We start from the raw sequence: 16,911 nt of genomic DNA on the forward strand, positions 1-16,911 counted from the left end.
CTTGCCTAGCATTCCACATTCCCTACATCCACTTCCAAGATCGGAATGATTTACAATAACAATTTGAATTGGTTAGATAAACAACTTGGCAGGCAGAAAAAGCATCAGAAGGTAATATCCACAAGCACTCATTAAATTATAAAGCAACCAGAACAAACTGATAAATAATTAGAAAGCCCTAAGATTTAACACTGTAAATTTTACATGACAAAAGGATAGATAATGATGACTACTTTCTATGTTCTGGCATTTCTAATATTTGTTTGTCTTGTTTTCATTAAAGTTGTTCTAAGTAACTAAAGCATTTGAAGCTCAAGTGTCACTGAAGGTTGCAGTACTCCTCTAGTATTTCAATGGGTTGCTGCGTTTGAAGGTAAGGAATCCTTTTGCATTCCTCTCTCTAGGCCTTTGTACTATTGGATGTTAAGCACATTTAACCACAGTCTACCAAACTGAGCAAAGAATGATAAAACAATCACAGGAAGGTTTTAAATGGAATGCAAAGTAGTCTTCATTCAGAAGTTTACATTTTTAGATGTCAAGCCCCCAAAATATTGGGCCATAGTGCATCTTTGTCACAAGTCAGCGGTTTCATGACTTTCATACCCTCAGTGGCCACTTTATTACCTAATAAAGTGACCACTGAGTGTATGTGTGTGGTCTTCCGCTGCTGTAGCCCAAGGTTTAACGTGTTGTGCATTCAGAGATGCTCTTCTGCACACCACTGATGTAATGCATGCTTATTTGAGTTGCTGTCACCTTCCTGTCAGCTTGAGCCAGTCCGGCCATTCTCTGACCTCTCTCATTCTCATTCATTTTTGCACCATTCTCTAAATCCTAGAGACTGTTGGGCATGAAAATCCTTGGAGATCAGCAGTATCTGAGATACTCAAACCAGCCTGTCTGGCACCAACAACCATGCCACACTCAAAATCACTTAGATCACATTTGTTTCCCACTCTGATGTTTGGTCTGAACAGCAACTGAACATCTTGACCATGACTGAATGCTTTTATGCATTAAGTTGTTTCTGCATGATTGGCTGATTAGATATTTGCATTAAAGAGCAGGTGTTGCAGTGCAGTAACTGGGAATGTGCAGAACAACAGAGGCTTCTCAGTCACACTGAGCTGAGGACCTGGCCACATTTCATACCAGGACCCTCAGCTTTCTGCTGACTAGAGCTTTCCTATATGGTCTTGCCACAATCAACTGAATAGATTTGCTGGCCTGGATTGGTTCGGTAAGTTTGGCTAAATGTTTAATTAATATTGGTAATTAAATTGCACTATAAATTGGACATTGCACATTGAGACAGAGACGTAACGTGAAGATTTTCAATGCTCATGTATTTGAAGGATGTAATTAATAAAGTCAGTTCAATTCAATCCTTTTATACATGTTTTTAAAATGCATTACATTATAATGTTTTTTAATAGCATTAACATTTTCTAAAATCTGCTTTGATAGTTTTTGCATGTCTCTGATTTTCAGACAAATTCAAAAGTTGTTGAAATTGCCTTTGATAGCAAGGTGTTCTTGGTGAGAGCTTCAGAATCCATCCCCTGAGGCCTGATCATGACTTGTAAATTGCTCTGCTGTGCAGAAAGCGCACAGAAGCAGGCCTGAAACTTCATTAGACACGTGGGGCCTTGGAAATTCTACAGGGAGAATGATTCAGCCCGTTACTTTCGCAGAATAGTCGATATTCAGATCCTGAAATTCCATGTGCTTGTAACTGAAAGAAGGTCAAGGGATAAATGCTGGAGCAGAATATTTTATATCCTCTGCTACACCATTCACCCCACTCCCCAGTTTGAACATAATTTATGGCACAGCTTATAGAACATACAACATAGAACAGTTCAGAACAGGAATTGGCCCTCTAGCCCACAATGTTGTGCCAGTCTAATTAAATTAGTCATCAAATGGCCAACTAAGTTAAACTCTTCTGCTACACAATGTCCATACCCTTCCAGTTTTCTCGCATCCTCCCATTCATGTTCTTATCTAAACATCTCTTAAAAGTCCCTAACGTACCTACCTCTACTGCCACTCCTGGCAGTGCATTTCAGGCACCCACCACTCTCTGTGTAAAAAAAAAACTTGTCCTTCATATACCCTTTGAACTTATCCCCTCCCACCTTAAATGCATTCTCTCTGGTATTAAACATTTCAACCCTGGGAAAAAAATACTGTCTACTACAAGCCTCTTATAATCTTCTAATCCTCTTTTGATCTCCCTTTAGCCCCTGCCATGCCAGAGGAAATTACCTAAGTTTGTCCAGCTTCTTGTTATAGCCCATGAGCTCTAATCCAGGCAGCATCCTGGTAAACCTCTTCTGCACCCTCTCCAAAGCCTCAACGCCCTTCCTATAATGGGGCAACCAGAACTGTATATGATACTCCAGATGCGACCTAACTAGAATTTTATAAAGACCGTAAGAGCAGAATTAAGCCATTTAGCCCATCGAGTCCACCCTGCCATTTCCTCATGGCTAATCCCGGATCCCATTCAACCCTATATACCTGCCCTCTCGCCATATCCCTTAATGCCCCGACCAATCAGGAATCTATCAACTCTGCTTTAAATATACCCATGGACTTGGCCTCAACCACAGTCTGTGGCAGAGCATTCCACAACTTCATCACTCTCTGGCTGAAAAAATTCGTCCTTACCTCTGTTTTAAAAGGTCGCCCCTCAAATTTGAGGCTGTGCCCTCGAGTTCTGGATACCCCTACCAGAGGAAACATCCTCTCCACATCCACCTTATCTAGTCCTTTCAACATTCGGTAAGTTTCAATGAGATACCCATGCATTCTTCTAAATTCCAATGAGTACAGACCCAAAGCTGCCAAACACTCCTCATATGTTAACATCTTCATTCCCAGAATCATCCTCATGAACCTTCTCTGGACTCTCTCCAATGACAACTCATCCTTTCTGAAATATGGGGCCCAAAACTGTTGACAGTACTCCAACTGCGGCCTGCCTAGTGTCTTATAAAGCTTCTGCATGATCTCCTTGTTTTTATGTTCTATTCCCCTTGAAATAAATGCCAACATTGCATTTGCCTTCTTTATCACGGACTCAATCTGTAAATTAACCTTCTGGGAGTCTTGTACGAGGACTCCTAAGTCCCTTTGTACCTCTGATGTTTGAATTTTCTCCCCATTTAGATAATAGCCTTCACCATTGTTTCTTTACCAAAATGCAAAATGCTCTATTCCACAACACTTGAAAACACTATAAATTGCAATTTTATAGATATCTGCCAGTTTTTTGCTCGTTCTTCCAATTTTTTTCGAAGTCCTGCTGCAATTGCATTACTTCCTCAGCACGACCTATCCTCCACCGATCTTCATATCATCCACAAACTTTGCCACAAAGCCATCAATTCCACTATCTAAATTATTGACAAACAATCTGAAAACTAGCAGTCCCAATACTGACAGCTGAAGAACACCACTAGTCACTGGCAGCTAACCGGAAAAGGCCCCCTTTATTCCCACTCACTGCCTCCCGCCTGTCAGCCGTTCCTCTATCCATGCCAGTATCTTTGCTGTAACGCCGTAAGATTTTACCTTGTTAAGCAGCCTCATGTGAGGCACCTTATCAAATTCCTTTTGAAAATCCAATTAAATGACATCCACTGCCTCTCCTTGTACACCATAACTTCTTGACTTTTGAACTCAGTACCTTGACAAATAAAAGCAAGCATGCCATATGCTTTCTTAACTATCCTTTTGATCTATGTAGATATTTTCAGGGAGTGTTGAACTTGGACCCCAAGATCTCTCTACTCATCAAGACTGTTAAGGGTCTTGCCCTTAATGATGAACTGTCCCTTTACATTTAGCCTGCCTAGGTGCAACACTTCACATTTGGCGGGGTTAATCTCTACCCGCCATTTCCCCACCCATATTCGCAACAGATCTATATCCCACTGTAATTCTTTGCCAGTCTTCTATGCTGCTCACAGCACCATCAATTTTCATATCATCTGCAAACTTACTAACCCACCCACCTTCGTTTTCATCTTGGCTGTCTATATAATCACAAACAGAAGAGGTCCTGGTGCAGATCCCTGCAGAACACCACTAATCACAGATCTCCAGCTAGGATAAGTCTCTTTGACTGCCACCCTCTGTCTTCTATGGGCAAGCCAGTTCTGAATCCAAGTGGCCAATTTGCCCTGGATCCCATGCATCTTAATCTTCTGGATGAGTCTCCCATGAAGGACCTTGTCAAGCACTTTAATAAAATCTATGTAAACATCCACAGCTCTACCTTCATCAATCCCCCTTATTACCTTGTCAAAAAACTCAATCAAGTTAGTACGACCAAACTTGCTCCGCACAAAGCCATGGTTTTCCAAATACTCATAAACGTTATCTCTAAGAATTCTCTCCAGTAATTTCCCTACTACTGATGAACAACTCAGTGGCCTATAGTTTCTACGAGTATCTCTGGTTTTCTTCTTGAATAATGAAACAATATTACCTACCCAACAGTCATCCGAGACTTTGCCTGTGGCTAGAAAGGATCGTAAGACCATAAGACAAAGGAGTAAAAGTCTGCCATTGGGCCCATTGAGTCTGCTCCGCCATTTTATCATGAGCTGATCCATTCTCCCATTTAGTCCCACTCCCCTGCCTTCTCACCATAACCTTTGATGCCCTGGCTACTCAGATACCTATCAATCTCTGCCTTAAATACACCCAATGACTTGGCCTCCACTGCCGCCCATGGCAACAAATTCCATAGATTCACCACCCTCTGGCTAAAAAAATTTCTTTGCGTCTCTGTTCTGAATGGGCGCCCTTCAATCCTTAAGTCATGCCCTCTCGTACTAGACTCTCCCATCATGGGAAACAATTTTGCCACATCCACTCTGTCCATGCCTTTCAACATTCGAAATGTTTCTATGAGGTCCCCCCTCATTCTTCTCAACTCCAAGGAATACAGTCCAAGAGCGGACAAAAGTTCTTCGTACGTTAACCCTCTCATTCCCGGAATCACTCTAGTGAACGTTCTCTGTACCCTCTCCAATGTCAGCACATCCTTTCATAAATAAGGAGCCCAAAACTGCCTACAGTACTTCAAGTGAGGTCTTACCAGCACCTTATAGAGCCTCAACATCACATCCCTGCTTCTATACTCTATTCCTCTAGAAATTAATGCCAACATTGCACTTGCCTTCTTCACCACCGACTCAACCTGGAGGTTAACCTTAAGGGTATCCTATATGAGGACTCCCAAGTCCCGTTGCATCTCAGAACTTTGAATTCTCTCCCCATTTAAATAATAGGCTCGAAGATATTGGTCAAAGTCTCACCAATCTCACCTCTTGCCTGTCTCAATAACTTGGGGTATATCCCATCAGCCCCTGAGAACTTATCCATCCTAATGCTCAATAAGATATAAAACACTACCTCCTCATTTAACTCAAAATGCCCTAGCAATTAATATGCTTGGTACTGATCTCCCTATCCTCCACGTCCTTCTCCTTGGTAAATACTGCTGAAGGCTCTTATCCACATCCTCTGCATCCAAGCAAATGTTTCCTCCTTTATCCTTGAGTGGTCCTACCCTATCCCTTCTTATCCTCTTGCTCTTGATGTATATATAGAATGCCTTAGGATGCTCTTTAATCCTATTTGCCAGTGATTTTTTATGGACCCTCCTGCTTTTCCTAATTTCCTTCTAGAGTTCTTTTCTGGTGTCCGTTCACTAACTGTTCACCAGCTGAAAGGTCAGTCACCTGGCTAGTCTCATTATCCAACACCAGATCCAGTTTAGTCTCTCCTCTTGTTGGACTATCTATATATTAATGTAAGAAACCATCTTAGATACACCTAACAAATTCTGCCCCATCTAAACCTCTTGCACTGAGAGGGTCCCAGTTTATATTAGGGAAGTTGAAGTCCTCCATGAAAACAACCCTATTGTTTTTACACCTTTCATTAATCTGCATGCATGTCTGTTCCTCAATATCCCAGTGGCTGTTGGGGGTCTGCAGTACAATTCCATTGCAGTGATTGCATCCTTCCTATTTTTGAGTTCTACCCATATAGACAGTGGAGGAGCCCTCCATTATGTCCCCTCTGACTGTTACAGTGATGTTGTACCTGACTAGTAGTGTGACTCTTCTTCCTCTCTTTTACCTCCCTCTCTATCTTTTCTAAAACATCAAAACCCTGAGATGTTAAGCACCCATTCCTGTCCCTCTCTCAACCAAGTCTCTATAGTGGCCACAACATCATAGTTCCATGTTCTAAGTTCATCTCCCTTACCCATTATATTCCTAGCATTAAAGTACACAAACGTCAAAAACTTCAACCTGTCCCTCTTGTATAGTTCACCCCAGCCCCAGAAGAAGTTCCAATGATCCAAGAACCTGAAACCATGGCCCCTGCACCAGTTCCTCAGCCACTCATTCATTTGTACTATCATCCTATTCCTGCCCTGACCAGCATGTGGCACCAGGAGTAATCCAAGGATTGCTACCTTAAAGGTCCTGCTCCTCAGCCCCTCTCCTAATTCCCTATACTGACTGCACAGGACCTTGTCCCCTTTTCTAACTCTGGCATTGGTGCCAATGTGCACCGTGCCCTATGGATACTCACCCTGCCTCGCGAGAATCTTCTGTAGTCACTCTGAGACATTCTGGCCCAGCACCTGGGAGGCAACACACTGTCCTGATATCTCTTTCACTGTCCATCCCCTAACTATTGAGTCTCCTATCACTGTTGTTCTGCCTGACTTTACCCTTCCCTGCTAAGCCTCAGGAACTGGTCTGGCTACTGCTGCTCTGCCCTGATAGGCCATCCCTCCCAACAGTATCCAAAGGGGTATGCTTTTGCTAAGGGGAATGGCCAAAGAGGACCCTTGCACTGACTGTTTTCTCCCCTTGCTTCCCTGGTGATCACTCATTTTCTATCTGAAGCGTGCACACTGGTATGACCACCTCAGTAAATCTTTCATCTATGAGGTTTTCCGCTTCCCGTATGGTCCTGAGTGCATCTCGCTCCAGCTCCATTTTCTTGACCTGGTCAGTGGTGAAGTAGGTGGACTTCCCATGGATGTAGTCATCAGGAGATGGTTAGGTACTCTGAAGTCCCACATCCTGCCTACGCCTAATTAAGGACTATGGATTTACAGACAAAAAAGAAGCTTACCTGTTCCTACCTGTGCCTTCTCTCTGAAACCTTTGAGTTTCGCATTCATCTCGGCCTCTTACTCAGCCTCTTCTTGTCAAAACCTCAAACCCCAACTCTGACACTGACCGCTCCAACAATGGCTGCTCCACTTGTCCCTGCCTGCTTTTTCTTAAAGGGCTACTGTTAGTTAGCCAATGTAGAATTAATTATTTGCAGATGTGCCACTGTTGTACTCCTGCAATGGTGAAACGAACAAGCTCCCAAACACAGAGGCTCATCTTTTGAAAATTCCTGCTAGAAATCAGCCCATAATACATTGGAGGTGCTGAGTCCAGTGAGGCCAGCTGATCAGCTGGCTGGAACCTCACCGAATGGCGAGAAAGGTGCAGTGGAACAGTGAATTCATTAGAATCTGGTATGAAAATATAAATTAAAAGAAAGGATGCAGAAAAGAATGTGGAATAAAAGGAAAAATAGAGAAAATATAAGAATTTAAAATTTGACATTTTAAAACCTTTAGTGATTGCCTCCACAGAGGACTGTGAATTAACAACTTAAGCTGTAATATAACAGCAATAAATATCATTACAGAGTACTTTCTCTGCTATGTTACAGCTGTGACTTTTTGTAGCAACCCTGATGGAAAATTATTGCATACATAGAACATAAACCATAGAACATAAACCATAGAACACTACAGAAGGGTACAGGCCCTTTGGCTCATGATATTATACCGATCTTTTAATGTATTCCAATATCAATCTAAACCTTTTCCTCCTAAATAGTACTCCATTTTTCTGTCATCCATGTGCCTGTTCTTAAATGTCCCTAATGTTTCTGCCATCCATGGCATCCACTGCTCTCTGTGTAAAAATAACTTACCTCTACATTCCCCCTATTCTTTCCTCTAATCACGTTAAAATTATGCCTCCTTGTATTAGCATGCTCCCTCGTATTATATCTAGCAAGTTCTTAAACAGACTGGAAGATACGTTTAAGAATGTGCTGGATGTACAACACTGTGCTAAAGTCATAGGCACATACCTGTGTACATAATAGGAGACTGCACTGGTGCTGGTAAAAGCACCATCCCCTTCTCTCAATTCCTCTGTCTCTGCCACGCCTGACCTCAGGATGAGGCTTTTCATTCTAGAACAAAGGAGATGTCTTCCTTTTTACAAAGAAAAGGGTTTCCCTTCCTCCACCATCAACTTCATCTCTTCCATTTCACACACGTCTGCTCTTACCCCATCCTCCCGCTAACAGGGATAGGGTTCTTCTTGTCCTTACCTACCCCCCTCCTCTGCGTCCTGCACATAATTCTCCAAAACTTCTGCCATCTGGATCTCACCACCAAGTATATCTTTCCCACCTTTCTGCTTTCCACAGGGATCGCTCCCTACGCGACTCCCTTGTCCATTCTGATCTCCCTTATATCACTTATCCTTGCAAGCAGAACAAGTGCTATGCCTCCTCCCTCACTACCATCCAGGGCCCCAAACAATCCTTCCAGGTGAGATGACACTTCACCTGTGAGTCTGATGGCATCATTTACTGTGTCCGGTGCTCCGGTGTGAGACCCTACGTAGATTGGGAGACTGCTTCACCAAGCACCTATGCTCCGTCTACCAGAACAAGCAGGATCTCCCCATGGCTACCCACTTTAACTTCACTTCCCATTCCTATTCTGATTTGTCCATCCATGGCCTCCTCCGCTGTCGGGATAAGACTACACTTAGGTTGGAGGAACAACACCTTATATTCTGTTTGGGTAGCCTCCAACCTGATGGCATGAACATTGATTTCTCTAACTTCCAGTAATGCCTCCACACACCCTTCACCATTTCCCATCCCTTTGTCTCTCTCTCATGTTATCTCCTTACCGACCCATTGCCTCCCTCTCTCTGGTGCTCCTCCCTCCCTCCCCCCTTCCTTCTTCCATGGCCTCCTGTCTCTTTCACCAATCAACTTCCCAGCTCTTTGTTTCATCCCTTCCTTTACCTCCAAGTTTCACCTATCGCCTGGCACTTCTCCCTCCCCTCTCCCTACCTTTTAAATCTACTCCTCAGCTTTTTTGTCTCCAGTCTGCTGAAGGGTTTCAGCCCAAAACCTCGACTGTACTTTTCTCCATAGATGGTGCCTGGCCTGATGAGTTCCTCCAGCTTTGTGTATGTGTTTACCGGCATACATAGCTAGGGTGTCTAAGACTTTTGCACAGTACTGTGTTTGTCAATGTGGAGCGGTGCGTGAATTTGTAAATCTGCCGCGAGCACAGGATGTTGGGAACACTGAGGGTGGAGCACTGCAGGACGAGTGGGGGACAGTGGTGGGGAAGGAGTGCAGAGGGTGGGAGGGGGTGGTGCGGGTGCAGACATACCCACTCTGAGACACCAGGCAAGGTAATTTGATTCCAAACAATTGGTTAAATATTGACCATTAATTTTATTGAGACGTGTTTATGCACTATCCACTGCAATTAATAAACTTCACTTCAAGGAGGTTACAAGCTTAGGGTACTGATCTCTGGCCAGATTCACACTCTGAGGGCAAATCCTAAAAGTACTAAACAAGTTCACAAAGTAACTGTTTTTATACTGATATTGACCAATTCTCTCTTTTCTGATTTCTGTGTTTAAGTGCCACATAACTGATGTGATTGAATTATTCATCTTGCAGAAATAAGCTTCTCTAGGTACTATAAATATAGATTAGAAATTCTGAGCCATTCTGCACCCCACTGAGATCTACAGTGCTGAAGACCCTGTAGCTTATTATTTTTATTGGCAATTTAGAACCTCAGAACTGAAGATGCTGGAAATCCACAAAAAAAAACTCAACAGGTCAGGCTGCATCTGTGGAATGAGAAATAGAGCTAAATTTTCAGATAAAGAATCTTCAGCTTGAAACATTAACTTTTCTATTTACATACCAAATACCACTGAATATTTTGAATATTTTCTTTTCTTATTTCAATATTTATGCAGAAGTTATGTCTGCAAATCTATTTTTCTCCATCAGCCTACACTATACACTCAGTAGCCACTTTATTAGGTACACCTGTACACCAACTCGTTAATATAAATATCTAATATGGCAGTAACTCAATGCATAAAAGCATTCAGACATGATCAAGGGGGTCAGTTGTTGTTCAGACCAAACATCAGAATGGGGAAGAAATGTGATCTAAGTATCTTTGACCATGGAAAGATTGTTGGTGCCAGATGGGGTGGTTTGAGTATCTCAGAAGCCATTGATCGTCTGGGATTTTCATGCACAGCTGTTTCTAGAGTTTACAGAGAATGGTGCAGGAAACAAAAAACATCCAGTGAGCAGCCGTTCTGTAGGTGAAAAGACTTTGTTAATAGCCAGACTGGTTCAAACTGGTAGGAAGGTGACAGTAACTCAAATAATCATGTGTTATTGCAGTGGTGTGTAGAGGAGCACCTCTGAATGCACCACACACTGAACCTTGAAGTGGATGGGCTACAGAAGCAGAAAACCACAACCATACAACCAGTGGCCACTTTATTAGGTACAGGAGACTAATAAAGTGGTGCCTTATTGTACATTGTTCTACATGGGAGCTTTATACATATCCTCACTTTTAGTTATGTTTAAGAAATTCTCCCACGTATGGCTTAGAATGTTTTTTTTGAATATAGAACACCCTTCGGTCCATGATGCCTGAGCCAACAATGATACCAGTCCGAGATAATCCCATCTGCTTGCACATGGTCTATATCTGTCCACAGGTCTACATGTTCATTTGCCTGTCTAAATGCCTTTTAAACATTGCACCTGTATCTTCTTCCACTATTTCCCTGGCAGGCTGTTCCAGGCACTTACCTACCAAAAAAGTTGCCCCATAAATCTCCTTTAAACTTTCCTCCTCAACTTAATCCGTGCTGTCTAGCATTTGACACTTCCACTCAATGAAATATACTCTGAGTTATCTACCCTCTATGTATGTACCTCATAATTTTATATACTGCAGTCAGGTCACCCTTTAGTCTACAATGCTTCAGAGAAAACAATCCTAGTGCATTCAACCACCCCTTATAACATCTACTCTTCATTCTAGCCAGCGTCCTGGTAAACTTCTTCTGCACTCTCTCCAAAGCCCTCACATCCTTCAACTCAAACTACACTCAATATTCCAATGAGGCCTATGGAACCTTTTATACGACTGCAATATGACTTCCCAACTTTCGTGCCGTACACCCTGTTGAATGAGGGCCACCTTTAGAGATGTATGGACTCGAATCCCAAGATCATGCTCGACATCAATTTGGTATTCAGCAGAGAGGAACTGTATACTTACTCACTGCCTGTTGAGAAATATTGTCTCCAAATGAATGGAATTTGGGTTATTGGATAAATATGCATCAATCCTACAAAAAATATTTCACAATCTCTGAGAAAGAGGCCTTTAGGCAGATCTATCGGGTCCCAGCAGTGCTTAGTGGTCATGAGATACTTAACAGATTATAAAGAGTCAAACAATAGCTGGCTGACAAATGAGTAGGAAGATGAAAGATTCTCCAATAGCCCATCTAGCTGAGAGAAATTGCAGTATAGGCCAGTGGTGGAGACAGGTGATGACAGCATCCTGTGCTTTCTTTCAAGCTAGCTTCTAGACCCCAGTGGCAGAACAGTTGTGTAATTTCTGTGCATTGACATCAATGCTGTTAGGCAACATATCAGTTTCAAGCCCTTCTGAGTGCTGTAAATCAATATGCTCTTTACTTGTTTTAGATTCATTACTGCTCTTCTAATGTTGCAGAAATGGTTGCACCCTGCACGGTTACCTTTATTTTATTTCAGCCGAAGTTGAAATAACCTTTCAACTTTTCATGAATTTGTTAACTGTCAAAAAAATGACAAATGTTAGAGAGAGGTGATGTCATATTAACTTAATGTATGTGCAATATTTTCTCATTAATCATTTGAGTATTATTTTCATGGGAGATGTTCAACAATAACGATGTGCTTGCCTCTGACATCAAGCTGTTCCCCCATCTGGCAGATTGGCACCAGCCATGTTTCAGTTTCAACCCGGCGAATGCACGTTACACATTTTGTGCTGTGGCCTGTGATTATTGTTTACAGAGCATGGATATATTGGAGCACCTTTCTCGAGCATTGGCAGAATATTTACACATTCAGGGATAAAAAGTAGCTGACTGTGTTACTCTGTAGGAGTGAGCTCCAATTCATTTGACGTCAAATAAATACTGAATATACAGGAGAATTAAACACAGCAATGCAATATGGAAAATTCCCAAAATAGAACATGCATAGTACAGTGCGAAAGTGATAGCCACATACATATAGCTAGAGTGCCTTAGACTTTTGCGCAGTACTGTTGTAATTTTATGTATTACACTGTACTGCGGCCGCAAAAGAATAACAAATTTTATAACATATGTGAGTGATGATAAACCTGATTCTGATGTGGGTCTCATTTGTGGACTGAGGGTGGGAAGGACGCAGGGAGAGGGGAATCATGGCAGGCGAAAGGGGAATGGAGGGGGGAGGGGTAGGAGGCACCAGAGAAACATATGGTAATGATCAAATGACCTTGCCTGGTGTCTTAGGGCTGAGTACGACTGCACACGTGCCACCACTCTCCCCTGCCACCCCGGCACTCCTTCACTGCCACCTGTCCTACACCCCTCCTGCGGTACGTCGCCCTCGCCATTCCCAAAATCTGTTTTGGGAAATATATATCTATGCCAAAGACTTTTCCACAGTATTGTATGTAGCTGGAAATCAGTCTGCTGCCTGCAGATCCTTGTGACTGTTGCAAAATTTGCATCTCGACAAAGAAATATTTGAACACTGTGGCCTACAATTTCTCCATGAAGCTACAATAGTTTATCTTTGCCATACAAGGGGGGAGGGTACTCTGTGTGCATTTAGTGTACTTCTGGATATCTGACCTGGTTTCCCTGCGCCCCCCCCCCACGGCCATACATGTGATGTCATTCGACATGGAGGCTCCTAGGCATGTATAGCAATTTCAATCAGTGGATAACGTACAACTCACACCACTAGCACAAGTTCATACAATGTTCGTACAATAAGTTCATAGGACGATATGACATAGGAGCAGAATTAGGCCATTTGGTCAATCAAGTCTGCTCTGCCATTTCATCCTGACTGATCCATTTTTCCTTTCAGCCCCAATCTCCTGCCTTTTCCCCGTGTCCCTTTATGCCCTGACCAATCAAGAATCTATCAACCTCTGCCTTAAATATACATAAAATCTTGGCTCTTCGACTCTCCCACCATAAGAAACATCCTCTCCACATCCACTCTATCAAGGCCTTTCACCATTCGATAGGTTACAATGACGTCACCCCTCATTCTTCTGAATTGTAGTGAATACGGGCCCAGAACCATCAAATGCTGTTCATATGACAAGCCGTTCAAACCTGGAATCACTTTGGTGAACCTTCTTTGAACCCCTTCAGTTTCAGCACATCTTTTCTGAGATGAAAACCCAAAACTGCTCACAATACTCCAAGTAAGGCCTCATCAGTACCTTATAAAGTCTCAACATGACATCCTTGCTCTTACGGTGTATTCTAGTCCTCTTGAAATGAATGCTGGCATTGAATTTGCCTCATCACCACAGTCTCAACCTGTAAGTTAACCTTTAGTGAATCCTGCACAAGGACTCCCAAGTCCCTTTGCGCCTATTTTTTGTATTTTCTCTACATTCAGAAAATAGTCTACCCTTTCGTTTCTTCTACCAAAGTGCATGAGCATACACTTCCTGACACTGTACTCCAAATGCCACATTCTCCTAATCTGTCTGTCTTTCTGTAGTCCCTCTACTTCCTCAAAACTACCGGCCCCTCCACCTATCTTTGTATCATCTACAAACTTTGCAACAAAGCCATCCATTCCATTATATAAATCATTGACATATAATGTAAAAAGTAATGTTCCTGACACAGACCCCTGTGGAACACCACTAGTCACCGGCAGCCAACCAGAAAAGGCTCCCTTTATTCCCACTCTTTGCCTCACTGCTTTATTCATGCTAGAATTTTCCCTGTAATACCATGGGCTCATAGCTTGTTAAGCAGCCTCATCTGTGGTGCCTTGTCAGAGGCCTTCTGAAAATCAAAATACACAACATCAACTGATTCTCCTTTGTCTATCCTGCTTGTTATTTCTTCAAATAATTCCAACAGGTTTGTCAGGCAAGATTTTCCCTTGATGCTGATTGCAACCTATGCCTCCAAGTACCCTGAAACCACATCCTTAACAATTCACTCCAACACCTTCCCAACCACTGAGGTCAGACCAAGGCCCATGGCTGATAGGGCTCAGTTACTGTATCAGGTCCACCATCAGCACAGAGTTTAATCCTGTCTGGGTCACTGCTGTATAGTCAGAGGTGCTGATTTTCCTTGAGGTACATTTACTTTTTTTTTCTCTTAGAGTTTATAACAATATAAGAACAGGAGCAGGCCCTTTGAGCCTGAGCCATTATTTAACAAAGCCATGATTGAGCTTCTACCTCGACCATTTTCTTACTATTTCTCTACACCCTTAATTATTCAATATTAGCAATGTATCTATCTCTGTTCTGAACACTATTTATTTTCATTTAGAGATATGTATGGTAACAGGCCCTACCTGCCCATCGAGCACATGGCACCCAATTACACTCATGTGACCAGTTAACCCACTAACTGGTACATCTTGGGAATGTGAGAGCGAAGCAGAGCACCCAGAGGAAACCCACGCGGTCAAGGGAGAACATGGAAACTCCTTGCAGAGAGCAGTAGAACTGAACCCGGGTTACTGGTGCTGTAATAGCATTATGCTAACTACTACCTAATCAATGGTGAAGCCTCCGCAGCCCTCAGAGGATTCCAACGATTACCTACACATTGAATGAAGAAATTTCTCTTTGAGAATGCGGTCCCTGATTCTAGACACTTAGTCAGGGAATCATGCTTCCCTTTTTATATCTGAAACACCCTGGTTTCCTTGGCTGTGTAAGTCTAGGGAAGACAAGCTCTGGCCCCGCCAAACTGATGATGTTCGATTCCACTCCAAACACCGTTTGTGTGGATGCTGTGTCATTTGCTACCCTGTTACAAATTAATGCCACAGAATAACAGACAATATACTGCATACAATTAAAGGAATTATATTTATGAATCTTAACTAAAGGGTTCATAAAGAATAACAAAAAGAAAAGGGCCCATTCTAATTAAATAGTCAAATGTGCACAAGTTGGAGCTCATCTTGAATTTCTTTGTCACTCACACGCCGGGCCCTCTGTCAACATCAAGCAGGCACCACCTTCCGAATGTCGCTCGCAATCCATCTCGAACAAACATGTCTCCCACTGGATTGTATGCTATGACCGGTTCTCCCCAGTGTCTTCTCTCTTCATCTCCTCTCAAACAAAAACCCCAAGCCCAACCTTAGTGTCCCTCCCCGTAATCCAACCATCCTTATTGGATGGCACACATTTCTCCTTATCTCTTAACCTCAACAGTAACCCAAACAAGCATAAAACAGAACAGACTGCCAAAATGAAATACATACAGCATAATAGTAAAATATGAACCAGGGCATTACACGTTGCAATATGCTCCACACTTGTCTCTGTCAAGGCCCCCTAACTCCATGGATATCTGTGAATCTCCTTTTCAACCATACCCTTGGCAATGTCCTGACTCCAATTATCTGATCACCTGGCTGTTTGTTCTCCTTCGTAGATGCTGCCTGACCTGTTCATTTCCTCCAGAGTTTTTTTTGTGTGTGTGTGTTCTCTCCTCAGCGTTCCTATCATCTCTCCAGGCCCCAGTATTTCCTCACCACCATCCCGGAGGTCATCTGCAAAACTGCATCCCCAGACAAAAAGGAAGCCTCTTCTGAACTCATGGGATCCTCTCCTCCATCCTACACGCATAGCTGACAAAACTTCACTGTGTCCACAGGTCTAAACCCCTTATCACACCTTTTCATTTTTGCAGCAGTCATCCCTCCTCCCCTACCAATTTGTGACCCAGCTTCTTTGCTTCACAATCTTCATTCTCTGCAGTGGCAGGACAGAACTACTAAGGTCTTTATGTGTTGGGGAGCTAGGGGCTAGGACCTTTAGCCTCATGTTTGATGGAATATTGTATCCTCAAACTAATGTGGACCCTCTGTGCTTCACCACTTCAATATTTTTGAAGAACTCCTCATTCTGTACATTTAAATGACACAGAGCCTTTTTTAAATAGAGAAAGGAAGATGACCTGCTAGCATTATCAAGATCCACAGCCTGGCAGGCAGCTATGGTGGGCATTTGTCCACAAGAGCTCACAGCCAGTTACCAGAGAAAACAGGCTACAGCAGTCAGTTAGAATATAATTTTTACAATGCCAGCTGTAAGTGGGTTCAATTCCCACCATTGTCTGTTCTCCCGGTGACTGCATGGGTTCCTCCGGGTGCTCCAGTTTCCTCCCACATTCCAAAGACGTATGGTTAGGGTTAGTAAGTTTTGGATATGTTATGTTGGTGCTAGAAGTGTGGTGGCACTTGCGGCTGCCCAGCACAATCCTTGAAGATTTGATTTGGCACAACTGGCACATTTCACTGTGTGTTGTGATATACGCTTAACAAATAGAGCAAATCTTTATCTTTATCTAACCTTTAATCTTTATCAAAGGGTTCCAGGAAAATAGTGGTGTGCACCATTTAGTAATATTCTTTTCTTTTCAAATCTTT

General features: G+C 42.7%; 1 long non-coding RNA gene across 1 annotated transcript in view; it reads left to right on the top strand.

Moving 5' to 3' along the window:
- Positions 1–239: 239 nt before the first annotated feature.
- The window catches only part of LOC140186772 (uncharacterized), an 87,837-nt gene continuing 71,165 nt past the window's right edge, over positions 240–16,911 (top strand). The window contains exon 1 of the long non-coding RNA XR_011882939.1: positions 240–373. This is a non-coding gene — a long non-coding RNA (uncharacterized lncRNA). The remainder of the gene's footprint in view (positions 374–16,911) is intronic.

Source organism: Mobula birostris, chromosome 23, assembly GCF_030028105.1.
Source record: "Mobula birostris isolate sMobBir1 chromosome 23, sMobBir1.hap1, whole genome shotgun sequence".
Lineage (NCBI taxonomy): Eukaryota > Metazoa > Chordata > Chondrichthyes > Myliobatiformes > Myliobatidae > Mobula > Mobula birostris.